Source organism: Balaenoptera ricei, chromosome 16 (assembly GCF_028023285.1).
Source record: "Balaenoptera ricei isolate mBalRic1 chromosome 16, mBalRic1.hap2, whole genome shotgun sequence".
Taxonomy (NCBI): Eukaryota; Metazoa; Chordata; class Mammalia; order Artiodactyla; family Balaenopteridae; genus Balaenoptera; species Balaenoptera ricei.
The window spans coordinates 110,538,878-110,563,213 of record NC_082654.1 but is presented as its reverse complement, the minus strand read 5'-3'; the positions used below and the strand labels follow the sequence as shown (position 1 = coordinate 110,563,213).

General features: G+C 46.4%; 1 protein-coding gene across 2 annotated transcripts in view; it reads left to right on the top strand.

Annotated features, from left to right (window-relative positions):
* The window catches only part of LOC132350918 (uncharacterized), a 276,781-nt gene that overhangs the window by 83,966 nt on the left and 168,479 nt on the right, over positions 1 to 24,336 (top strand). The gene's annotated exons all lie outside the window — the stretch shown is intronic.

Sequence of the window (24,336 nt, the reverse complement as noted above, 5' to 3'; positions counted from 1 at the left end):
CTCATTCATCCGTCCTCCCAACACTAATGCTAAAGAGATCTGTGCGCTGGGCCTGTGCCCTTGTGGAAGTGCCGTCACCTGCTTGTGACACTCCCATGCACCCCTCCCACCCCCCAGATACACACACGAAAGGGTCTTTAGTCTTTCTGGTTCCACGACTAATTTCTGAATAGATAGATGCACGTGACCTCCATTTTTTTGTGCGTGTATTTTTTCAGTGCCAATAGACTTTTTCACAGGAACTCAGCGCCTGCAGAGAGCATTTGGAGGCTCTGATTTAGAAGGCACTCCCTGTTCCAGGGTCCTCTGAGGCCTTTGCTCTCTAGATCAGAGAAGGGAGGAGGGAGGAGCCACCACAAGCCTGATGGAGAAAATCAGGCCCACGTGTAACCTGGGGCCTGCTCCCTACCCTACTCTGCCTGGAACCGTGCTTCCTGATGTGAGGTCTGGGACAGATTTCTGCTTTTTAAGAGCTGCCTGGGTAAAGAATGAGAGTCAGGTTACTTTAGAAACCAGGTAGTCTTTTTTATTTTCCTCTGTTGCATCAGAATCTGCATTTTATTTTCTATTTATTTATTTTTTATTTTATTATTATTTTTTAAATTGAAGTATAGTTAACTTACAGTGTTGTAGAAACCAAGCCGTCTTGCTGAGGCTACATGACAATTACAAGCCACCCAGAGAACTGCCCGTTCCACCAACACTCACCATATGACTGTGGGCACGACCCTGCAGTGGAGTGGCCCCAGTGGCCCTTTTGGAAGCAATGCCCCACTCCAAAGCAATTTAAAGGGGAAATAAAAAGATAGCAGGGTCAGGCTACAAATGCTTACCTAGCCTTGGAACGTTTATTCGAGATAGTTCTGTGTCAACATGGGGGCAGCTGTTGCTGTCTTGGGTGAGGATAGGAAAAACAACTGGGAGGGGAGAGGTCGGGGGCGGGGGCGGGGGGCTGCTGGAGAAATCCTTGCACAGCAGCGGGGGCTGGGCCTCGGGATGCAGCCGCAGCAGCGCATGCTCTCCAGGATTCTATTTCAGGCTGACTGGAGGCAAGAATGTGTTCTTTGCCATAGGAAGAATGTTCCCTCAGACAGAACTGCTAATCGGGCGAGATGAAGGAGGAATGTACAGCCGGTGATGGCTGCTGCTGCTTTTCCAGCCGCCTTTCCCCTCCTTGCCTGAGTCCCATGGGTTTGGGGCCGGCTAATTGAGACGGCGGCTTAAGATCCACCCCGCAACCCGCCGAACCCCACAGCCTTCATTTTGGAGAATGTGGGAACTTTCTGAGCCTGCGAGCTCCGTTGCACAACTCTGAGCGATTTTCCAGAGCCACCCTATGTCATCTGTCTCCTTGACATAAAGAGGGAAGGAGGGAGGAAGACGACGAGGCTGTGGACGGGCCAAAGAGACAGAGGAGGGAAAGCAGGGGAAAATGGGGAGAGAAGCATCTTGCTGACGTCAAAGAAGACCACACTCCCCAACCTCAACCGCCCACTCCCTCTAATTTACTAGAAACCAAACAGCCTGTTTTGAAACCTGTAGCCTGCAGTCTGTTATTTTGTTTTGTTTCTGTGTTTGTGTGTGTGTGCGCGCTATTCTCCCTGGACCCAAAAGGCCATTCATTGCTGGGAGTTTGAAAGCTACCTGATTTCCTGAAACGGAGGGGATTTCCATGAGTAATAATTCAGCCCGTGCTGGTGCAGGGCGCTGGAGCTCAAGTAAACTGACCCAGCTGCTCGCCGGCTGCTGGAAGAGTGCCCGGGGGAGGGGACGGCATCTGCAGTTGGGGCCGCTGCGGGCGCGGTCACGTGGCCCGGCCGGCGTCCGCGGAGCTGGCTCAGGCTCGCCCCCCCGCCCCGCCCGCGCGCGCGCCCTCGGCCCCGCCCCCGCGCGCCCCCGAGCCCCGGCCCCGCCCCTGCGCTCGCCCGAGACCCCTGCGCGCGTGCGCGCCCCACGTGGGCCCTCTGCTTTGCCCGCAGGCGCGCGCGCCTCGCAGCCCGCGCTGCCTTCTCGGGCCGCGCCGGCTCGAAGGCGGAAGGCAATTCCCCGGCTGGTGTAGCAACCTGTTTCGTGGGAAATGCGGGACAACCGAGGATGGCGGGGGCGGCCCTGTGTCCTAAGCTCCCCCCTAGAGAGTCACCTTTTTGGTACACCTTTTTGGTACGTTGGCTCGGTTGATCGTGCTTCCCAGAAGGTTCCCCTAGTTCTGTTGTCTGGACAGCCAGGGCCTATTTACAAATAAAATCGGAGCTGGCAGCGGTAACCTGCATGTAACCCGAGCCTAAAGAAATACCGTTTCCACTACCCAGATGGTAGGGTTCAATCTGTGTTCTGGCCAAGGCCGCACAAGTTAATTTTTAGTCCTAGTAAAAAAATAATAAACACGGCATTAGCAACTAAATGTTTATCAATTTGCAGTTCATTTCCAGCCAGATCATTTCACTCCTGCATGTTTTTACTGTTAGCTGATGCACTGGAGTGCTTTTCATGAAACCATATGTGACTATTTAAATTCTAGCCTCTATAGCATTTATACGGTGCTTTTCACCTTAATTGGATAATGTTATTTGGCTGTTTCAGCTGTGGCCCTCAAATATCGCATTTTAATGATAAAGATACTGCAGTAAAGAAAGGTTAAATGATTTGGTGGGGATCACCCCACAGTTAAGGAATGATACCAGGCAGGGATCCCCTGAACGGGAAGATGTCTCATCAAGGGGGCAAAAGCAACCAGAGCACAGAAAGAGGAGGACGGAAACTTGCAAGCGTCCAGCCGCTCATCCAGCCAAGCCTTTCTGCAAATGCCCTGGCTGGTTTTGTCTTCTTAGCGGAATCAGCAAGACCATTTGGTGGCGTCATCTACTGTTTATCCCCCGACTATTATAGCCAGAAACAATGATTCAGCGACGACAAATGGAGTGATGGCTATACTGTGAATCACGCAGGCACTGAACCCTCTTCCCAGCCTCCCAGTTCTCCTTCATTTGAGTATATAATAGAAATCTTGATATTGCCACGTGGTTCAGGGTGGATCTAAAGTGGCTGCTTGGAGAAAGGGAGAGAAGGAAGAGTTTGCAGAGGCAGCGGCATACAACGGACTAAGTCAGACCTACGTTCCATCTTTTTCTCCTTGGGAGAATAACTCACTTTCTTGAAGCCTCAGTTTTCTTCCCTGTGAAAATGAGGGGCTAGCAGAATACCCTCGGAGGGCTGGCACGCACATAAGGGGCATTATGTATTCAGGGCTCGGCATCGTGCTTGGCGTCTAGCAGACGCTAGTAGAAATGCTCTGGTTAAGAAGAGTAGTCTTGGCAGGGTTGGCAGGCAGTGGGTTGAAGATACCATATATGCAACTCCAGATATGAGGCAATGCCCCATTTCCCAATGAGCAAGTTACAAAAGTTTGTGTGTGTGTGTGTGTGTGTGTGTTTCTTGGCTGGCTTGAGTATGTACACTTGTAATAATACAAGTGGAATAGTCAAATTTCTAGTTATAAAATTTAATTTCTTGATTTAATTATATGCCTATTTAAAATTATATGCATAAATATACTTATTTAGAATGTTGCCTTTTTTTTTTTTTTTACTCATTATCCACATTCTTCATCATCACCTGTCTTCGTCATCACTCGAGCCCCCTTTTGAGCGATCTCACTCTGTCTTCCAGAACACACCATCTTGCTTCTGCCCGAGTATTTTTGAGTCTATATGTTGTAGTCTCTAGAAATGTTATCTCAAGCTCAGTATCTATTTGTGATAAAGCTGACTTCTTCTTGTCCTGCTTTAAAAAGGGACCTTAATGGGGTTGTGGCTATGTAAGGAAGTGTTCATGCACGTTAACGATGAAATGAAGGGGTGAAATGACATGAAGTCTGGGATTTTCTTTGGGACAGTTCAGCAAGGAGAAAAAGATGAAAGACAGAAAAAGGACCAGTGAGGCAGATATGGAACAAACTGGGTAATTAGTAATCTGGGCAATGGGTATATGGAGCTTCATTTTACTATATGCTCTTCTTTTGATACATTGAAAATTTTTCAGAATAAAAACTTTAAAAAATGAGCTTTAAAAGACTTGCTTACAGTATCTAATACTTGCAACTAGAGGCTGACCTTCAAGAATAACTACAAAAACTTCTAAATTTCTTTGATTAACAAAAATACAACTTCTTCTAGGGAACCTCTATGAACATCCCAGACTTGTATTGATTGAATGCCTTTCAAGGTATTTTGTTATTCAAAATAAAGAAGTCAAGTGAGCACTGTATACTATGAGGAACTTCTGACAGACACAAATGTAAGGCGACATCTTACATTTGCCCATACGTGTTATTTTCCTCAATGCTTTGTTGGTCTGAGTGGACAGGGGTTGGTAATGACCCAAAATGGAAAACTCCCATAAGTGATAGGAGTGTCCTTTGTCAAAAATACCCATTACCTAGTGCCCTCGTTGGCATCTGAGCTAGAAGGCCCAGGATAGCAGGGAACATACAGTCCTGGAGGCGGGCCTGGTGGCATCTGCCTGGGGATGGGGTGTCTGGGATGATGTAAAAGGAGAGAGGCAACACTTTCCTCATTGGGCAATGTTTATCCCCTAGGGAGAGGGCACAGAGCCGCGGTCCACACAGCCAAAGTGAGAGGGCGCTTGGGTAATTTTCTAGCATGCTCTAAGTCAGGCAAGACTGTTTAGGCCTAAGAGTCCTAAATTACCACAGTCTGAAGGGATGGGAAAACTGTTCAACATTTATGTTCGTTTTATAGCCATGGCTCTTCCAGAGGAGGAAAGAAAAAGCGATTATTTTAAAAACATTTTTGAAGAATAGGATGCTTTCCATAAAACGTAGTAGAGTCTTTGCCAATGAGGATTACAATGAAAAATATCTACTCGGCCTGTGTGGGAAGTCTGGAATTCTCTGGAATTCTTTGATTTTATTGTCTTTTCCCCTGAGGATGCATTGTGCTAGGCCACAGTAGACCCGTCATAATCGTTGAGAGATTTACTTCTGACACTTTTCGGTAGCGCCTTGTTCACACTCAACGTTTCACAAGACAGAGAATTTTTAATATTTTGAAGGAATCCTCCCTCAGACATAAAAATCACAGCATCATGGCCTTACAGTGTGTATCCCAACATTTCAGTGCTGGCAGATTCATTGGAATGCAGAAAAACAAAATAAGATCAACAAAACACCAGCACTCTCAAACCGAGAGCAGGTTCCTTTTGGACGATGTGTGTTTTTTTGATGAGCTAAGTGTTGATTCTAACCCAAAAAGACCAAAAAGTGTGAGATTAGATAAGTGGCTGCTAGATTCATTATTGCCATGTGGATCCTGTGAAGTAAGCTTAGAGTCACTGGGTGTAGCTGCAGAATAAAGTTTTTGTTGTTCATCTTTGCTCTGATTGGGCAGTTACCGAGAGCAGAACCTGCACCACCTTCCAGAAGCCCTCTGGTAGCTTCAGGTCTATGCCCGGAGGGTAGACGCTTCTAGCAATGGAGCTCAGGATGGATTCTGCAGGCAATGCTTGAGCAATGCCAAGTGGCCCCCAGCCAGGGTAGAAGTTAAACCAGGAGATGGCTATCAAGGGCAGTTGTTAGGTTTGGCCCATCTGTCTCGAGCTGCTTTGCTGAGCAGGAAAGAGAGACGTTTGTTTGTGGATTTAGCTCATCGTTCTACAGTGCACTCTGTAATCCGAGTCTTTCTGTTTGCTCAAGAGAAAAACAAGTCTGACTTGCATACCATGGAGGATTTAGATTGGATGGTTTACATCTTTCACCCAGGTTCCTTGGAGCCCTCTCCTCACAGTTTTCTACATTTATTTCCCAGCAATCTGGACAGCAGCCTCATTTGGTGGTTTGGGATGTAGTTAACATTTTCCAATAGATGTGCCACACATCTTGGGATGAATATAATCGTTTCCCATGAACTGTGATGATTTCTTCCACTACTTTTGCCCCCCCCCCGCCCGCCGCCCGTGTGTGTGTGTGTGTGTGTGTGTGTGTGTGTGTGTGTGTATGTGTGTGTGTGTTTGCATGAATAATAGTATGGCTGTACCAGGGAGCAGTGATCTGACCGCAAAACAGTTTCTGTTGGGTTTTCTTCAGGGTGGTTATCCTGCCCTCTGGTCAGTGGATAAATGGCGTTTGGATAGGATGTGGCACAGATACTTTAACCGTCCAGCTTAATGTATAACTAGTATGTTTTTCTTCTGTGTCAGCAGTTGGCAACACGATCGTGTAAATAAGGATTCTGGTGAGTTAAATGGATGTCTGTGGAGCGAGGGGAGGGCAGGGCTGGCAGAGGCAGTTTTGAAATCCATGCCAGTGGGTGCTGCAAGTGATAAGATCATTTGAGTAACCTGTAAGACCTGTGGATTCACGGGTTTCAAAAACAGGAAAGTCTCTTGTTCAAAAACCCTCTAAAGCAACATGTGGGCTCAGAAAAGAAGCTGGCTTGTGGTTTGGTGATTGTAGTTCCTTATTGATATAATGGCCAGTGACGCAAGGCCTCCTGGGATTGCAGTGCTGTGACCGCAGGCGACAGTTACCCTGACGGGGTTCTGTAACAGGCCCGGGGCTTTCTGGACGGATGAGAAGTCTAAAAATTTCCCTTTTCATTTCCTCTCTTGTGTGACTTTGTCATTTAAAAAAAAAGCAAAAAACTGGTAATTGAGAAGGGAATTTTGCCCTGCCTCTTCAGGAGTTTATCTTGACTGTGTAGCTTCCCTCCCACTCCCCGAAAATCCCACCCTGAAAACCCCACGCTAAAAAAAAATCGTCTATTCTTGCAGATTTTTCAGTGGGTCTGTGTTTGATCAATCTGCTTTGAGGCCAGCTTCGTAATAAGCAGACCTTTAAAAAATGGTATGATTTGGAGAAAACCAATCTGAAACCTCTCCATATCCTGGGCCTTCTGGGAATTTCAAGCCCCAGGTAAATGCTACGTTGCTCTGGAAACCAAACCCTCTCCCAAACACTGGAAGGCTCAGTTGGACAGGTGCTCCCAGGACCCATGCTCGTGTTCTAAAATAAATGCAAACAGGTGCCATTCCTTTGGGACACAGCTAACTGACCGCCGCACAGAAAATTCTGTTGGCTAGATCTGTGGGGCTGTGTTGCCCCAGAAAACTTTCTGCATTAGAAACAAACTTCAGGACTTCCCTGGCGGGCCAGTGGTTAGGACTCCGCGCTTCCACTGCCGAGGGCCCGAGTTCGATCCCTGGTCGGGGAACTGAGATTCCACAAGCCACGTGGCACAGCCAAAAAACCAAAAAAACGTTAGGATGGGGCTTCTGCTCTCCTGGCTGCCCTGGAGGGGATTCGGGTGTGACAGTTTGGCCCGCTGAACCTGCCTTTAGGTGGCTGCTTCCTGTGCTCTGCCTGCAGTGGGGAGAGAGGGCAACCCAGGGGAACCCACCTCCACACCCCAATTCCTCTCAGAGTCCTTGTGGATTCTGGGTAGGCATGTATGTAGGTATATATATATATGTCTGCGTGTGTGCATGCATGTATGTGTGTTACCTATGTTTTTGGGCTCAGCCTGCAAATTCCTTTTTTCTTTTCTTAAGATTTTTTTGATGCGGACCATTTTTAAAGTCTTTAGTGAATTTGTTACCTTATTGCTTCTGTTTTATGTTTTGGTTTTTTGGCCACGAGACATGTGGGATCTTAGTTCCCCGACCAGGGTTCGAATCCGCACCTCCTGCATTGGAAGGCAAAATCTTAACCACTGGACCGCCAGGGAAGTCCCCCAGATTCCTTTTATTTTTCGGTGAATTCCAAGGAGATAACGTTTGGAAGAAGCGTATGCTTCAGTGCTCCAACAAATTACCAGTCAAGTATTTGCCAGTTCTCACCAAATGAACCCATCTTGCGGATCCCTCTGTCTTGGCCCTGATGATCTGCCTGGGATCATTGCACAGCAGACTTTTCTGCCCTCTGTCTCTGGTAAGCCCAATAAATCTGCCCCAGCCACGTCACTGAGGCCACAGGGAAATGTGATCCTGCCACATGTGGGAGCTCACGAGAACTGCCAAAATCTTAAGGTTACAGTGAGAGCAAGAACCACTTTCTGGGTTATGCATGTGTGCATGGGTACCGTGTGTGTACTATGTGTGTATTTGTGTGCTGTGGATCTACATGAGCGCTGGGCATACGTGTGAGTGCGCGTGTGTATCATCTGTGTGCGTATGCACACACATGTGCATGTCTACTGTGTGTGTGACACGTGGAATGTCACAGGCACCTTGGGACAGTGATGGAAGGATGCTGGTGTACGTGAGCCTGCTTGGGAAGAGCAGTCACTTCAGTACAAAGTGCTCTTCTTCTGGTTTGCTGCCCTTTCTCCCGTCAGCAATATGCACGGAATTTGCAGAAACCTTAAAGACAAGTAAAGGGTCTGTGACATTTCTCCTGCCTGCCTGCCTCTCATATGAGTTCTTTTTAAGTTATCTTTTTTCTTCAGCCTCAGGAAAAGGGAGAGAGTTTTGGAATTGAGAAGCTAGATCAAGGATTCAATAGCACGCTGTTCTTTTTCATTGTGTGTGTCGTGTGTATGTTTCCTGTGCATGCAGAAGACAGGAGAAGAAAAAAGGGGAAAACGGAATCAGACGGGAAAGATAGTCTGAATTTGTAAAGTAAAACTTCTATCCCTCTACCCAGGACTCTGCCCCAATTTCCTGTCTCTAACCTCCGTTGTCAGTGCTGACCCACTTCTGGCTATTTTTATTTGTTTCCTTGAAAATGCTCCCTGTGTGATTAGAGCTGACTCTTTGCCAACTTTGTTCTTATCCTCCCTGCCATCTGAGTCCAAAAGTGCAGCCCTTCCCACCTCACTCCCAATAATTATGGGTGAGTTCAGAGTCAAAGAACGGCAGGGTTTTATTGGCAACGTGACAAAGGAGTGACTCCTTTCCTTGCCATGAGACACAGAGACAAGCATCTGCTACCTGCGTGCAGAGCTTTGCACCCGTGGCATCACCTTTCACCTGGTTTTATTCGCTGAAGCGCGCAGGCTCCTCTGGGGACAACAATTCCATCTCCATCGTCCCTGAGGGCACACGGATGCTGGGACACTCACCCCAGGCACTTATCTCCGATTACAGCCTGAGTCAGCAGGGGAACCAGGAAGTGGACTCAGGGTCCGGCGTGGTAGGGAAAGTTGGGTCTATTTACCTTTCTTTTAAAGCAAACTTTGGTTTACTCTTTAATAAGTTACCATGAAGGATATAGTGCTGGAGAAATTTGACTTGGCACCCAAATCTAGTCACATATTGATAAAGGAGGAGAGGGAACAGGGAGTCTTTTGCGTTTTCCCAGCTTTATCATTAACCCAAAGTTTGGAAATATATTTGCTTTTAGAAGTGTCACTTTCCAAGTTTTCAAGAAGGTGTTAATTCTCTACTGATGAGGGTTTTTGGCCTCTTTAGCAGAAACCCGTGATAACTGGGGTTGCCCATGGAGCTGTGGAAACCCTGGAGGGACTATGTGACCAAATGAAGACTGACCTTGACTTCAGACAGGTTAATGTCCCAGATCTGTCACTTACTGTGCAAATCCCTTCATTTCTTTGGCCTCCATCTACTCATCTGTAAAATCCTCTCTCCCTCGGAAGGTTGTTACAAGATTCAAAAAAGAGACAGGGACTTCCCTGGTGGCGCAGTGGTTAAGAATTCACCTGCCAATGCAGGGGACACGGGTTCAATTCCTGGTCTGGGAAGATCCCATGTGCCGCGGAGCAACTAAGCCCGTGCGCCACAACTACTGAGCCTGCGCTCTAGAGCCCTCGAACCACAACTACTGAGCCCGCGTGCTGCAACTACTGAAGCCCGTGCATCTAGAGCCTGTGCTCCGCAACGAGAAGCCACGGCAATGAGAAGCCCACGCACCGCAACGAAGAGTAGCCCCCGCTCGCTGCAACTAGAGAAAGCCCGTGAGCAGCAACGAAGACCCAGCGCAGCCAAAAACAAACAAAAAACAACAACAACAAAAAAAGAGAGACACACGTGAAGGGCCAAATGGGAGAGTGGAAGGTGGTATACACGTTTAGTCTACAAGATGTCAGTTAAGTCTTAAGTCATTTTACTGGGTGGAAAAAAACTTCTGTTTTCTCTTTCCAGAAGTTTCTGCAGGAAGTCACCCGTCCATGGTAAAAAAATGTAATTTCATCATCCGTGCTTTTCCTACTTGTTTCCACTCGAGTGGATGGAGCCGCCCTGCAGAGCAAAAGAATGTTGTTGCCTCACTGCTGATAGGGACGCAGATCCTGAGAGTGGCCAGGGGTGAAGGTTTCCTCTCCTATTTGCCGACAGCACTTCCTCATTAAATGCAGCCATCTGCGAAAAAGGAGAGAAAAAAAATAGAACACTCAAGAAGGGAAAGGAGGCACCAAGGACCCTTCTCAGATGTCTGTGGTGATCTTTGGGGAGGAGTTGTTTCTTTGTTGGCCCAAAGGGCCTGGCATAACTTCTTTTCTGGAGTTCTAACAGGTCTCTCTCCCCATGGTTCCTGTAGTAGAGACTTAGCACCTTTTGTGAGAAGAGCATCAGGAAAGAAGGAGAGAAGGGGGTCACCTAGGAGATGAGGGTGCAGGGTGGGCAGGACTCGGGTGTGACCACGAGGGGTGCGCTGTCTCTAGAGCTTTCTTTTTTCTTTCTCGGCTGCACCAGGAGGCTTGTGGGATCTTAGTTCCCCGACCAGGGATCGACCCCAGGCCCACAGCAGTGAAAGCGCTGAGTCCTAACCCCTGGACCGCCAGGGAAGTCCCTGTCTCTAGAGTTTTCTGCTTGAAAAATTTTTAATGGTTGGGCACCAGTCATTCTACACAATATCAGTGATAAAATACTCCTTTCATTGGGCGGCTGCTCCTTCTGGGCTCTCAGTGTGCACTGGGTGAGTGGGTAGAAAGCAGACAGTGTGACCAGAGCTCAAAGGAACTGAGACATTTCTTTCCCCTAAAAGGGGCTGGAGGAGCCAACTGCTCAGGCACCCTTGGGTGTCAAAGAGTAACGAGAGGGGGAGAGAGAGGTGTCCACAGCCTGGAGAGACATGCCCAGCTGGTTCTCCTCTCTCCCAGACCAGTCCCCGGGGCAGGGCCTGGGAGTGGAGCCCATGATGGGTGGGCTGGGGACAGGGGGCATACTTTGGAGAGAATCTGGTAACAGACCTTCCAGCAAAGCAGACAGCCCTGGAGGGTGAGGGTGTGGCAGAGAACGCAGCATTCCTGCTTGCAAGGACTCCCTCCCCTTCCATCCCCTCCTGCCCTGCTCTGCTTCTGCCAGGTCTGCTGGAAACAGCTCTAAAGACTCCTGCTTACACCCAGCAGCGTGGGCTCATTTAACCACCATAACCACCTGGCGAAGAGCACAGAATCATGCCCATTTAACAGATGAGGAAACTGAGGCTCAGAAAGGGACAGGAACCTCCCATGGGGAAACAATGTGTCTGGGAATGCTTTGTCCCGGGTCTGTCATCTCGTGGCCTCCCTGCCTTCAAAGGCTGAGAGTAATCCTTTCTTCCCAGGGCTTTGCGCTGGGTGGAAGATCGTTTTGGGGGGCATACATGGAGCTCCCCTTAAGCTTAGTGGGCCAAACTTACTGCAATGCAGCAAAACGGAAAGGTGTCACCTTTGAGAGTCCTTGAAGAACGCAGTGCCAAACAAACAGGCAGCCCCACAATGAGCAGGCGCTGTTTCCAGAGCGGCTGGTTTTCCATCCGTGGCAGGTCTAGTGATTTTTAGAGAGCAGTTTGCTTTGAAGGTGGCCCTGGAGGCACATGTTCTCTATGGGATGCCTGGAATTCTCGCTCAGAGGCAGCTTTGACCGTGGACACCTGCTGGCTGAAGAGCCTCCTTGGGCTTCTTTGGTCCAGAGACTTTGAGGGAGACTCTAACCTCCATCCCAAAGCTCAGGGTTGTTCTCATCTCTGCCCACCAACTTCTCAAGCAAACAGGAAGCCTCAGAAAATGGGGGAAGCATCTTAAGCAGAGTCCAGCTAATGTGACAGAAACTGGGGTGATGCAGGAGCCCTTGCTGCGACTCAGCATGGCCCATCTACTGGGTCCCTTGAGCCACGGTCACCTGAGGGGCCACCCTGCTCCCAGGAGCCTGAGCAGCATCGGGTTAGCCTGAAGGATGGGCCAGCCGGAGGCTTCACCCAGAGCTCAGGGCGGGTCCAAGGGGAGGAAACCAGGAGCCCACGTGCCCTAGGCCTCGGGGGATCCAGGTGCTGGCAGGGGTCTGCCTTTGTGTCATGCATCCCTTAGAGATTGAACTCTTCCGAATTCGAGAGAGAAATCTGGAATTAGAGAAGGAATACCTGGCCTGTCCGGGTTATTTATGGGTCCCTGGATCCGCCTTTGTTCTGCAGAGCGGTGCGCATGAAAGGCTGGCCGGGCAGGGAGCAGTGCCCATCAGTAACTTGCACAGGAAATTGGAAATTGGAAACCGAGGGTCTACCCTACTCCACCTCTGACTCATGCTTAAACAAACCCAACACCCGCCCTGACCTTTGCTCCCTCCATGTGGGGCAGGCCGGACCTGCCTGCGGCTTCCTCTCCCCACCAGGTCCAGGGCTCCTGAAAGCCCAGCCTTTGGGCTGCTTCCTGTGCGAGAGAATCCTTCAGGTCCAAATAAATGCCGTGGATGCAGCTCATGATTTTTTTTTTTTTTTCTTCTGTCTTCCACAAAGCGAATTCTTAAATTTTTTTTCCTCTTTAAATTTTCATCCATTATATTCATCAACGCAGAGAGATGGAATATTTGGCAAAATTATTTTAAGTAGCACTCCAACCTGTGATCGTAATTTTAAATCAAGGAATTTACCGAGCAGCTGTGGGAAGAACAAAGGGCCTGGGAGTGATTTAGGGCCTGAGGGAGGGGAGGCTGCATGGCCGTTGGCAGAAGAAGCTGGGGGTGGGGTGGAGCAGGTTGTGTGCCCACCCAGGGGGAGTCGGCCTTCTTAGCCCTGCCGTCGATCTCCGTGGGGCGACGCTGTAGTTTCCACCTGCTGAACACACCACACACGGCGCTGAAAACTGTATCCACGGAGCCGAGGATTGAGATTCTGTTTAAAACGATGGCTGAGAACTTCGGCTCAGGAGTGGGACAGACCTGGCCTTGAATCCTGGCTCTGCCACTCACTAGCCTCAGTTGAGTCATCTGTAAAATGGGGATGATCACAGTAATCACATCTTAAGGATCTGGAGCAATTACTAGCACGTATTAAGTTTGTTTGGCCAGGTTTCTAGCATATAGTAAGTGTTCAGAATGCTATTATTACTGCCAATTGGCAAAAATGGACCATTATGTGCTCTCTCTTTACAACTGACTCATTCAACAAACATCTAATGAGCACCTCTTATGTTCCAGGTGCAGGGCTGGGAGTTGTAGGGATACAAACATGTAAAGCATAGGAATTCCTGCTATTAGATAAATAAACGTACCCCTTTGAGTTAAAAAAGTAATAATGACTCCCAAGAACATTTTATTAATTTACAAAGAGCTTTTCTTAGCAGAGGGTCTACTAGAAATGATTTGAAAAATGTATAGCATTTTAAAAAAGGAAACTGTCTTATTTCTAATTGTTTTTGAATTTATTGCTTTTCAATAAAACTATTACCTAAATTAACTTAATTTCTTAAAATAAGCCGTTCTTCATACCTGAGAACTTCAATCAGCTGATTGCAGATAATCAGACCTATTGCCAAACAATCTGGTTTGTCTAAGTGCCTTTCAAATAGTGACACATGGATACTCAGAAAAAATATCGTTTGTCATAAAGATATCATTATCCAGTTCTGCTAAATTACAATTTTAAGAATTAGAAGTTAGCTAGTCCAATCTCTCATCCTTTTAGCAGAGTTTTTTTTGTTTTTTGGTTTTTTTGGTCGTGCTGTGTGGCATGTAGCGTCTTAGTTCCCTGACCAGGAATCGAATCCATGCCCCCTGCAGTGGAAGCATGGAGCCCTGACCACTGGACCACCGGGGAAATTCCCATAGCAGCGTTTCTGATAGAGAATAGCTGGGCTTCTGCTCCAACTCTGCTAGGAATAGAGAGCTCACTACAAAAGGTAGGTACCTGCAGGGTTGAACAGCTCTAAGTGTTCCAAATGCCCTAATTAATGGGAGATGAATTTAGGTGAATTTGCATATAGCACATGGAAAGCACCAAATGGCCTTTTTGTTGTTTTTCCTTTTATCTAGCCTTCCATCTCTGTAGTTCGGTCTTGCTTTGACTGGCTGTCCATCTTTCCCCTTTCGCGCTGAGCTGCCGCCTGCCCTCTGCCCTGAGGGGAACAACAGTGGCCCTGGTCACCGTTGGGTGGCCAGGCATCCCGGGTCTTGGAAGTTGAGAGCCAGCATTCAGTTCATGGGCTCCTCGCCCTGTTCTCTGGGGTGGCTCAACCAGGTCCTGCTTTCTTGGAAAACAACAGTGAACTTTGTTCAGCCAAAGCCTTATTTCCCAAACTCTGATATTTGCTCGCTGGCCCTCCTCCCTCCAGCTGTTCCCAACTGCTGACCACTTCTTATGCACCCTGCTAGCTGCTTCCGCTGTTCCAGCATTTCTTGGAAGCCAGCCACTAGGGCCAAAGCAGATGCAGCACCGGGCTGTTGCTTGTGGCCTTGGCTTGTGGTCTGAACCCACCACTGGGCCATTGGGAAAGAGCGGCTGTGCGCCTAACTTGGAAATCATTGGGCTAAAGGCAGGATGAACAGAGCAGCTCCGCAAAAACCTATGGTTGCTTTATTTTTTCTTCCCACTTCTGGTTGCTTGTAGAATTGTTAGAATTAAAAAAAAAAAAAAAAGGCAAGCAAGCAAGTAAAAAGAGAAAAGTGATAAAAGGCAAAGGTTTATTTTTGGAGCTCTTGAATTCCGAAACTGTCTCTCTCACTTCTTCTAACTCAGCTTTTTTTTCTCCTGGGGGTTGAAGTCTCTGATCTCTCACGAGACTCTGGGTGCAGAGGCCCTTCTGGTATTCTGGATCTTGGAACCCTTTCAATGAGGTCCTCCCTTGATTTCCTGTCCCTCTTGTTCTTCTGCCTTCCAGCATTTTTACTCCCCAAGTCTGATATTGGCTGAGGGGGGGCTACTGAGTGACGCTGGAGAAAGCCGTGCCTCTGGGGTGACAGGTTCCCTGAATTCTGAGCACCTCACCCAGAGGTCTTAAACCCTATGGACCTCCTCTGGAACAGAAAATGGGTTTTGTTTGACTGAAATGATATTTAAAATAATTTGATTTCGTTATCAACAATTAAGAAACAGGGAACACAAGAAAATCCAGATATTTCACTGCAGTTAAATCCCCTACACACGAACCTTCAAGTTGCGAACTTTCAAAGATGCTAACGTGCGTTCCATCAACGTCAGGCGCAAGTGAAATTGCAGCTTGCCCTCCGTCTCCTATTGCTGACAATCCTTCAGCTCTACCATCTCCCACCTCCTCTCCCTCCTCCTGTCAGTAACTCTTCTTGCCCGTTCACTCGATGCCAGCTCCTGTATGTCAGCTGTTGTCCGGTACTACTGTACTTTTCAAGGGACTGTACTGTAAGATTAAACATGTTTTCTTCATTTTTTGTGTTTCTTTTTTATGTATTATTTGTGTGAAAAGTATTATAAACCTGTTACAGTACAGTCCTATCTAGCCGACTGTGTTAGTTGGGTACCTAGGCTAACTTTGTTGGACTCACGAACAAATTGGACTTATGAACGTGCTCTCAGAACGGAACTCGTTCGTACATAGGGGACCTGCTGTATTCTTGAAAAGGTGGAGAGCGGGCTGGACTGGACCTTTCCTCGCTCTGGCACTGAGAGGCAGCTGCCCCTCTGACGTGTGGCACACATGTGCCACTTTGCCAGCATCTCTGCAACAACAGTGAGGGTCTTCCTGTACACAGATACTGAGTATGAGACGCTCTGGGTCAATGGGTTTCTCTCCGCCCACCCCACTCCCCGACCAATGTACCTCATTCCTGGAGGACCTGCCTGATTCTTCTGGGCATTTGAATTTTCCATCCTTGCTCACTGGACTTTTCTCAGCAACCCTTTCTCCTTTCTTTAATAGACTTCTAGCCCACCACATTCTTCTTTCCTTCCCCCTCCCTCCCTCCTTTCTTCCTCCATCCCTTCCTCCTCACTTCCTCCCTCTTCCCTCCATCCTCTCTCCCTCTCATCACTTTGTATTTAAACCGTAAAATAAAACATACCTTCAGAAAAGTGTTCAAAGCAAAGATGGACAGCTCAATGATTTACTTATAGTCAACACCAGTGTCATTGCCGTCAGATCAACAAGTATCACTGTACCACACTCCGGAAGGTCTCCCCACTCCCTCTTCTTGGCCTCCACCCCTCTCTCTCTGCCACAGGTGACCACTATTGTGACTTTCATGGTAAAACATCCTTGATTTTTCTTTATCCTTTTACCATCAAACTACATGTCCTTAAAAGCGAAAGCTTAGTTTTGCCTGTTTTTACAACTTCATATGAACGTAACTACAGAGTATGTATTCTGTCAGGCATGATGCCTTTCACTCATGATACGTGTGAAATTCAGCTGTGCTGTTGTGTGTAGCCTTAGTCTATAAACTTCTTCCCTGGATAGTATTACCTTTTATAAATGTGACACAGTGTGTTTATCTGTCTAGTCTTGATGGACATTTGGGTTGTTCCCAGTTCAGGGCTAGTGCAAAGAGTGCTGCTGGGATCATTCTTGTGCTTGTACACTGGTGCGTGCGTGCCTGCATTTCTGAGGGTATTACCTCCAAGCCTGGGGTTTTCCTTGTGGAAAGGTTTTAAATTAGGGATTCAGTTTTCTTTGGATATGCAACTGGGTGGGCCCTGGACTCCAGTCCCTGATCCTCTAGCCATATGATGCTGTGAAAAGCGCTGCTTACCCTCTCGGCCTCTTTGCTGCCTGATCTGGAGCTGGGTAACCATCCAGAGGAAGAGCAGCTTCAGACTCCAGCTTCGGGTCTCCTCTGCCTCCATTTACCCCAGTTCCTGGCTTGCTAATTCTTCACTGTGGTGTAAACTATCTGATGCCCCTAGAAAGATGATTTTTGTATTTTGTGTAACTTGTATGTTTGTCCTCATTGGGAAGATTGGGAGAAAATTGCCTAGTCTGCCGTGGTCCTCCACCTCTAATTTCTCTTTATATCAGCCTTTTTTCTTACCTTTTTCTTTCACATCTCAGGGAAGGAAGTGTCCCCTCTTCTCGAAAGCAAGCCCTTAACTTGTGTGATTTCTCTCCATACTTGTCTAGAATGGTAAAGCGTCTTCACTCTCTCCCTTCGTACTAGGCCTTTCCCTATTCACATGGCCAACTATCCTCTACACAAACAAACAAAAACGTGCCAAACCTAAACCCTACGATTCTTTCCAATCACCAGCCCATATGGTACTATTTTTGGTGACAGTTCTTGCTAGGACAATTCATCAGCTCCTTTTTTTCCCATAGTAACACCGACAATCTGCTGAAATTAGTGTTCCCATCTTCCCCCCGCCCCTGCTTTGGGTGGAATGGTCTTTTCTTTTTTTTTTTTTTTAATTTAATTTTTTATCGAAGTCTAGTTGATTTACAATGTTGTGTCAATCTCAGCTGTACAGCAAAGTGACTCAATTAAACACATATAGACATTCTTTTTTTCATATTCTTTTCCATTATGGTTTATCACAATATATTGAATATAGTTCCTTGTGCTATACAGTAGGACCTTGTTTATCCATCCTATATATAATAGCTTACGTTAGTGTTTCCATCTTGACTGATGGCTTGATTTAACGTCAAATGTCTGCTAAGATAGGTGAAATAATCATAGGCCTCTAGAGCCACCATAGCCTCTGTCTGTTGCTGCCCTCACAAGTGCAGGGAAGTTTAAATAATTGTCTAATGGCTTAAATGGCATTGGCTGGAAGGGTCTCCACATCCCATCACTTCTTTTTTATTTTTTGCTTAATTTATCCAGATAATTGCTTCAACTCTTCATTTCTCCTGATCTTTGTTGAACAGCCTATTGGATCCAGACAGTCATCTGTTCCTACTCCCCTGCCCTCATTTCTCTCTTTGACCTTCTTTCTTCCTTCTCGGCCTTATAGGTGGGCGAGGCTGGCTGTAGTTGTCCTGAAAATCAGCCCTCAGCTGGGAAGTGGTCCTTTTCTGAGAGTGCATCAGGCCCAATACCCCGGTCTGCCAGGGTGGACATGCCAAGCACTGGTCTCCCTCTTGGCCTGTCAGATACAGCTGAATACATCTGGCTGAAGCTCCAGCAAGTTGGTTATTCATTTTCTGCTTTCAGTTGAGTGTAGACTGCCTGGTCAAAACTGGGTTCACTTGCATCCGTTCCCTTGGCTGGTGGTGTCTTTTCTTCTTCCCTACTCTTCCCCATTAGGTAAGTTCTTCACGGGTAGGATAAATGGAGATGAAGTGAGGTATGGGCACATACGATAGAATTCCCATAGAATAACTGAGGAGCATCTAAGAACAGAGTTTTCTGGTCATGGGCAGTGTAGTAGGCTGAATAATAGCCCAGAAGATATCAGGTCCTAATCCCTGTAAATGTAACCTATAAATGTTATTTTATTTGGAAAAAAGGGCTTTGCAGATGTGATTAAGGATCTTCAGATGGAGAGATTATTCTGGATCATCCTGGTGATTCCTGAATGCTATCACAGTTGTCCTTGAAAAAGAAATGCAGAGGGAGATTTCACACACACACACACACACACACACACACACACACGAAGGCGTTGTAAAAATGGAAGCAAAGAGTGCTGTGACTATAAGCCAAAGAAGGCCAGCATCCATTGGAAGCTGGAAGAGGCAAGGAATGGGTTCTATTCTAGAATCCACAGGGAGTATGATCCTGTTGACACCTTGATTTTGGCCCAGTGATACTGATTTTGCACCTCTGGACTCCAGAACCGTAAGAGAATAAATTTAATAGTTTCAAGCTACCAAGCGTCTGGTAATGTGTTACAACAGCCAAAGGAACCTAATGTAGCCAGTAATCATGATGGCAGAGGTTAATCACCATAAGATCATTTCTAAGCTGGAAGCCCCCAACCCACAAACCCACATCTGGGGTACTTCAAATGCCATTTCATACTTAGCCAACAAACATTTATTGAGCAATGTTTTGATCGGTGTTCAGCTGCAGAGCACAGATGCCATTCTAGTAGTTCAAGGAGAAAGAAATTTATTATAAGGCATTAAATGGCTAGGAGGATGGTTGGGAGGAGAGGTTCTAGGCTGAGCTCTCAAGGATGAGTCCACTGAAAGACACTGCTCCTGCCACCACCGGGAAGCTTGCTGCTCACCTGCAAAGCCGTCCTTCAGCTGCTACATCATCTGCGCCACCAAAATGAATGCCTTGTGCCACATTTCTCTCCCCACTGGACCTAGTTCCAAATTTAAGTCTTGTGTGACTGCCTGTTACCCGAGGCAAAGTGATTCATATATGTATATGTATTCTTTTTCAGATTTTTTTCCCTTATATATATGTTTCCCTTATATATGTATTCCTTTGCAGATTCTTCTCCCTTAGAGGTTATTACAAAATATTGAGTAGAGTTCCCTGTGCTATACAGTAGGTCCTTGTTGGTTATCTATTTTATATGTAGTAGTGTGTATCTGCTACTCCCAAACTCCTAATTTGTCTCTTCCTCCACCTCTCCCCCAGTCCTCGGTTTCTAACACAAGCGACCTACTATGTGCTAAGCACTGCTCTAAGCAAATAGGACAGAGTCTTTGCACTCAAGGACCTTATTTTCTCATGAGTGTAAATAGCAAGTTCATCAGCAGAGACACTAATTTCACATGCAGGTACGTGCTATACAGAAGGTTAAGAAGAGTAATGAGGCAATGGCTGGGGGGAGTGTTGGTTGCTTTAATTAGAATGGTCAGAAAAGGCCTCTTGATGTGACATTTTTGTTCAGTTCTGAATGATGAAGAGGCAGCCATGGAAAAATCTGTGGCGGGGGAGGGGAATGGTGTTTCAAGAGGAAGGAAGAGCAAGTGCAAAGGCCTGGAGATAAGAATCCCTCGGCAGGGTCAAGGGAGAGAAATAAGACACATGTAGCTGGACTGGGGTGGATGGATGGAGAGAGGAGAGAAAGGGGGCAAAGGGCTGGGCGGGCACCAGATCCTGGGGACCTTACAGGGGTTTGGATTTTATTCTGGTTACAACAGGACGTCACTGGAAAACTTTAGGCAGGGAAGTTGTAGTAAGTTGAAGAGTGCCCTCAAAAATTCATGTCCGCTAGGAACCTCAGAATGTGACCTTCTTTGAAAACAGGGTCTTTGCATGTAGAATTACGGGAAGGATTAAGATGAGCTCATCCTGGATTAGGGTGGGCCCTAAATCCAATGAGAGTGTCCTTAGGAGGGACAGAAAAGGACACACAGGGTCACACAGAGACAAGGCAGTGGGAAGATGGAGGCAAAGATTGGAGTGATGTGTCTACAAGCCAAGAACTCGAAGGTCTGCTAGCAACCACAGAAGCTGGGAGAGAGGCCTGGGACAGTCTCTCCTTCAGAGTCTCTAGAAGGAACCAATCCTGCCAACATCTTGATTTTGGACCTCTGGTCTCCTCAACTGTGAGAGAATAAATTTCTGGTTTTTTGTTTTGTTTTTTTATAAATTTATTTATTTATTTTTAGCTGCATTGGGTCTTCGTTGCTGTGTGCGGTCTTTCTGTAGTTGCAGCGAGCGGGGGCTACTCTTCGTTGTGGCGCACTGGCTTCTCATTGCGGTGGCTTCTCTTGCTGCGGAGCACGGGCTCTAGGCGTGCGGGCTTCAGTAGTTGTGGTACCCGGGCTCAGTAGTTGTGGCTCGCGGGCTCTAGCGCACAGGCTCAGTAGTTGTGGCTCACGGGCTTAGTTGCTCCACGGCATGTGGGATCTTCCCGGACCAGGGCTCGAACCCATGTCCCCTGCATTGGCAGGCAGATTCTTAACCACTGTGCCACCAGGGAAGCCCAAACTTCTGTTGTTTTAAGCCACCTAGTTTGTGGTAGGTTTTTCATGGCAGCTACAAGAAACTAATAGAGGAGTGATGTACTGTAAGTAATGCAATGGAAGATCACTCTGGCAGCTGACTGTCTGACTGGGTGTCACATTGGTCCAGGTCAGAGATGATGTAGCTTGGACGAGGGTAATGTCTGGGGAGATGGTGAGAAGCTTTCAGTTACAGGATATATTAGAGAAACCCTATAGGTTTTACTCTTGGATTAGATGTTAGGGGAGGGCTGGGAGACGAGAAGGAGGAGTTAATGTGACTCTTAGGTTCGTGGCCCGTACAACCAGTATGGTTTATTGAGATGAGGGAGCTTGGGGATCTGAGTTGGGATTGAGACTTAGGCTTTGGTGATGCTAAGCTTGAGATGCCTATTTGAAACTTAAGTGGAGATGCTGAGTGAGGTGATTGGACTTTACCAGTCTAGGGCTTTAGGGAGAGATGGGCACAGGGATAAAATTGGAAAGTCATCAGCGTATAGGTGATATTTAAAGTCTTGGGACTGGATGGAAGAGAGAAGAGCTGATGTCAGAACTTTGGGGCATTCAAAGACTATTTTGAGATCTGGCAGAGACAAAGGAGCCTGAGAAGTGTGGGGAGTGTGGTAGGAGAAACATCGGATGTAGGTGGGGTTGTAGAAGTCTCCTGAAGAAGGTGTTTCTAGGAGGGAGTGATTGGCCATGAATGCTGTAGAGGGTTTGGGCAAGAGGAAGACAGCGTTGAGCATGACTGTGAGGGTGATGGAGGTCTCTGGTACCCTATTTCAGGAAGGAAGGGGAGACGAGAGCTTGACCACGGCAGCTGGAGGAGAGAAGCAGGGGTTGGGGGACAAGGAGGTGGTAATGGTAAGTCTGTACAACTCTCTGGAGAAGTTTTTCTCTGAAAGGAAGCAAGGAAAGGGGTCAGGTGCTGGAGGGGGATGTGGGATCAGGGAGCATGGGGGTTTTGGCGGGAGGGGTGCCCTTGAGGAGATGGGGGAAGATTCAGGGGATGAGTGGTGGTGTTGGCCGTTGACAGTCAGGTGTACTCTTTCAGTTGGATTTCGGAAGGTAAGGCAAAGTGTGTGTGCATGCGGCTGTCCCAGCTGGTGGAGAGAGCTGGTGGCTGGTAGAAGGGGTGGTGGAGATTGGGCTCAGAACCCAGTGGTGACAACTGGAGCCCCTGCCGCAGGATTCTTGTGGGAAGGCACCCCTGTCTCAGAGATGGATTGTTCAGTTCACATCAGCAACGTCCAGGTGGCCGGAACCCAGGCCTCTGTGTCAAAGAATTAAAAAAAAAAAAAAAAAAAATCCCTTCTCCCTTGAGGATCTAGATAGAACCACTGCTTTCCTTTCTTCCCTTCAGCCCCTGTCCCCTTCCCTCGGGAACTGTGCAGGGGCAGAGAGTTTTTCTGTCCCAAGAGTCGGATTATATTGCCCGTCTCTAGAATAATCTTGCTCTTCCTTTTCAAAATAAAGCTAATGAAGTTATTCTTCTTTTTGTCCTCTTTGTCTGAGACCATGGGAACCTTACTCTGCACCTGTCTTTTTCACTAGAGCTCCCTCCGACCTCTTTAGGGACCGAGCCCTTTCTCTTTCCTCTTGCCCCAGCCTTCCTATGGGGCTTCTCTCATGGAGCTGGGGTTCTGACACTTTAATTTTTCCCTAAAAAAGGGGAAAAGCCTCCGTAAATTGAACCTTAGCTAACTAATAATACAGTTTGGTTTGCTGTCCTTTCATCTGCTAGAGCGTTTTTTTTTTTTTTTTTTTTTTTTTTTTTTTTTGAGTCTTCTGTAGACCACTAGTCCTGTGAAATATTCTGCCCCCAAAAGAATTTCATGGTCAAACCAATTTTGGACATCTTGCATATTAAATGTTCAGAGAAATCCTGCAGTTCAAAATTTACATAATTTTGTTTTATCCAAGATTTCTCATACTTACTTGGCCACGAAATGGTTTTCTGCAGAATGCATATTAGGAGATTTCTACCTATGAAGCCTTCAATGTACTGGAAAAGGTAGTCATCCCTGCTTAACATCTGGATCCAATGGAACCTTTAAAAAATATTTCTCAGTCATTGTACAAATAATCTGTAGAATTAAGAGTGAAAAACAACTCTACTAGAAATTTAGACACTAGAATTGAACACAAAAAGTCTACATATTTCTTCCATATTTTCCTGATGTTGAATGTAATACCCTTTGAATGCAACTAATTGCCTCTCGGCTGCCATGCATGAGTCTGGAACATTGTCCTGTAAACACTGACTCAGACTTCAAACATATCTCTAGTAAGTTCTAGCTTGTCATTGCTTCTGCATCTTCTTCTTGCACTTGCATCGTCAAAACATGAGAAAAAAAATTGAAACCTTCAATATCACGTGATTTTGAGGAAGAGAGGATGGCCATCTTCTTTGCTTCATAATTGCAAAGAATTTTCATTTTTAGATTTATAAACCAATTAAGATGATCAGTCTAACAAGTTTCTCTATTTCCTTCCAGTCATCTTTGTACACACTTCTGCCTTCAGCATTTCTCCATGCAAGTAAATTTTCAGTGCATAGACATCATAAAAGATGAAAGAACACTCCCAAACATCCTTTTAGCAAATGAAATGGTCCAGGTTCCTGTGACAAAATATCGCATGATCAAGTCTTTCTCCTTTGAATGGCTGATTGAATGGGAATATTGCCATATTTCCTTCTGGTCCATAAAAATATATAATTCACCCATCAAATTTTGAGTTTGAGAAAATTCGTCACAGATATTGTTATCTAAAGACTTATCGTCTGAGGTTTCATGCATATTATCAATTTCATCATTGTCATTAGAGCACAGAGACCTGCTGCCTCTGTCTTCATCTTCTGATTCATCTAAGAGTTGTGAAACATCTTCCTTTATTTTTTTTTCTTTGCCATTATAAACAAAAAGTAGAAAAAGTCTCAATTTCCAACTGTGTTCAATGCAAGCTACAAAGATGGTATGTCCAGTCTTCTTTTGTACCTTCTTAAAGATGATGCCATACATTTGGCAATGCAATAGGAAAACTGAGAATGATGCAGTTGTGATGATTTATCTCACTATTGCCTTATCCTCTTAATCTAGGTCATTCCATCATTCTTCTTCTACTTCTTTTCCTCATATTGTTCAGAATAATTATGAGTAACGGTGAAGTAGCAAACATGTTTCAAGATATGGGAAAAATAAGCACCCTAAGATCCCCAAATATAACTTAGATGTATAAAAGGGTCCAATGGATGCTATGATCATTACAATATAGGATTAATCTTAATCTTTTAAGAAAAATAAGTCATTCTTTTTTCCTTTGGAAAACCCCTAATAAAGAATAAAAATTA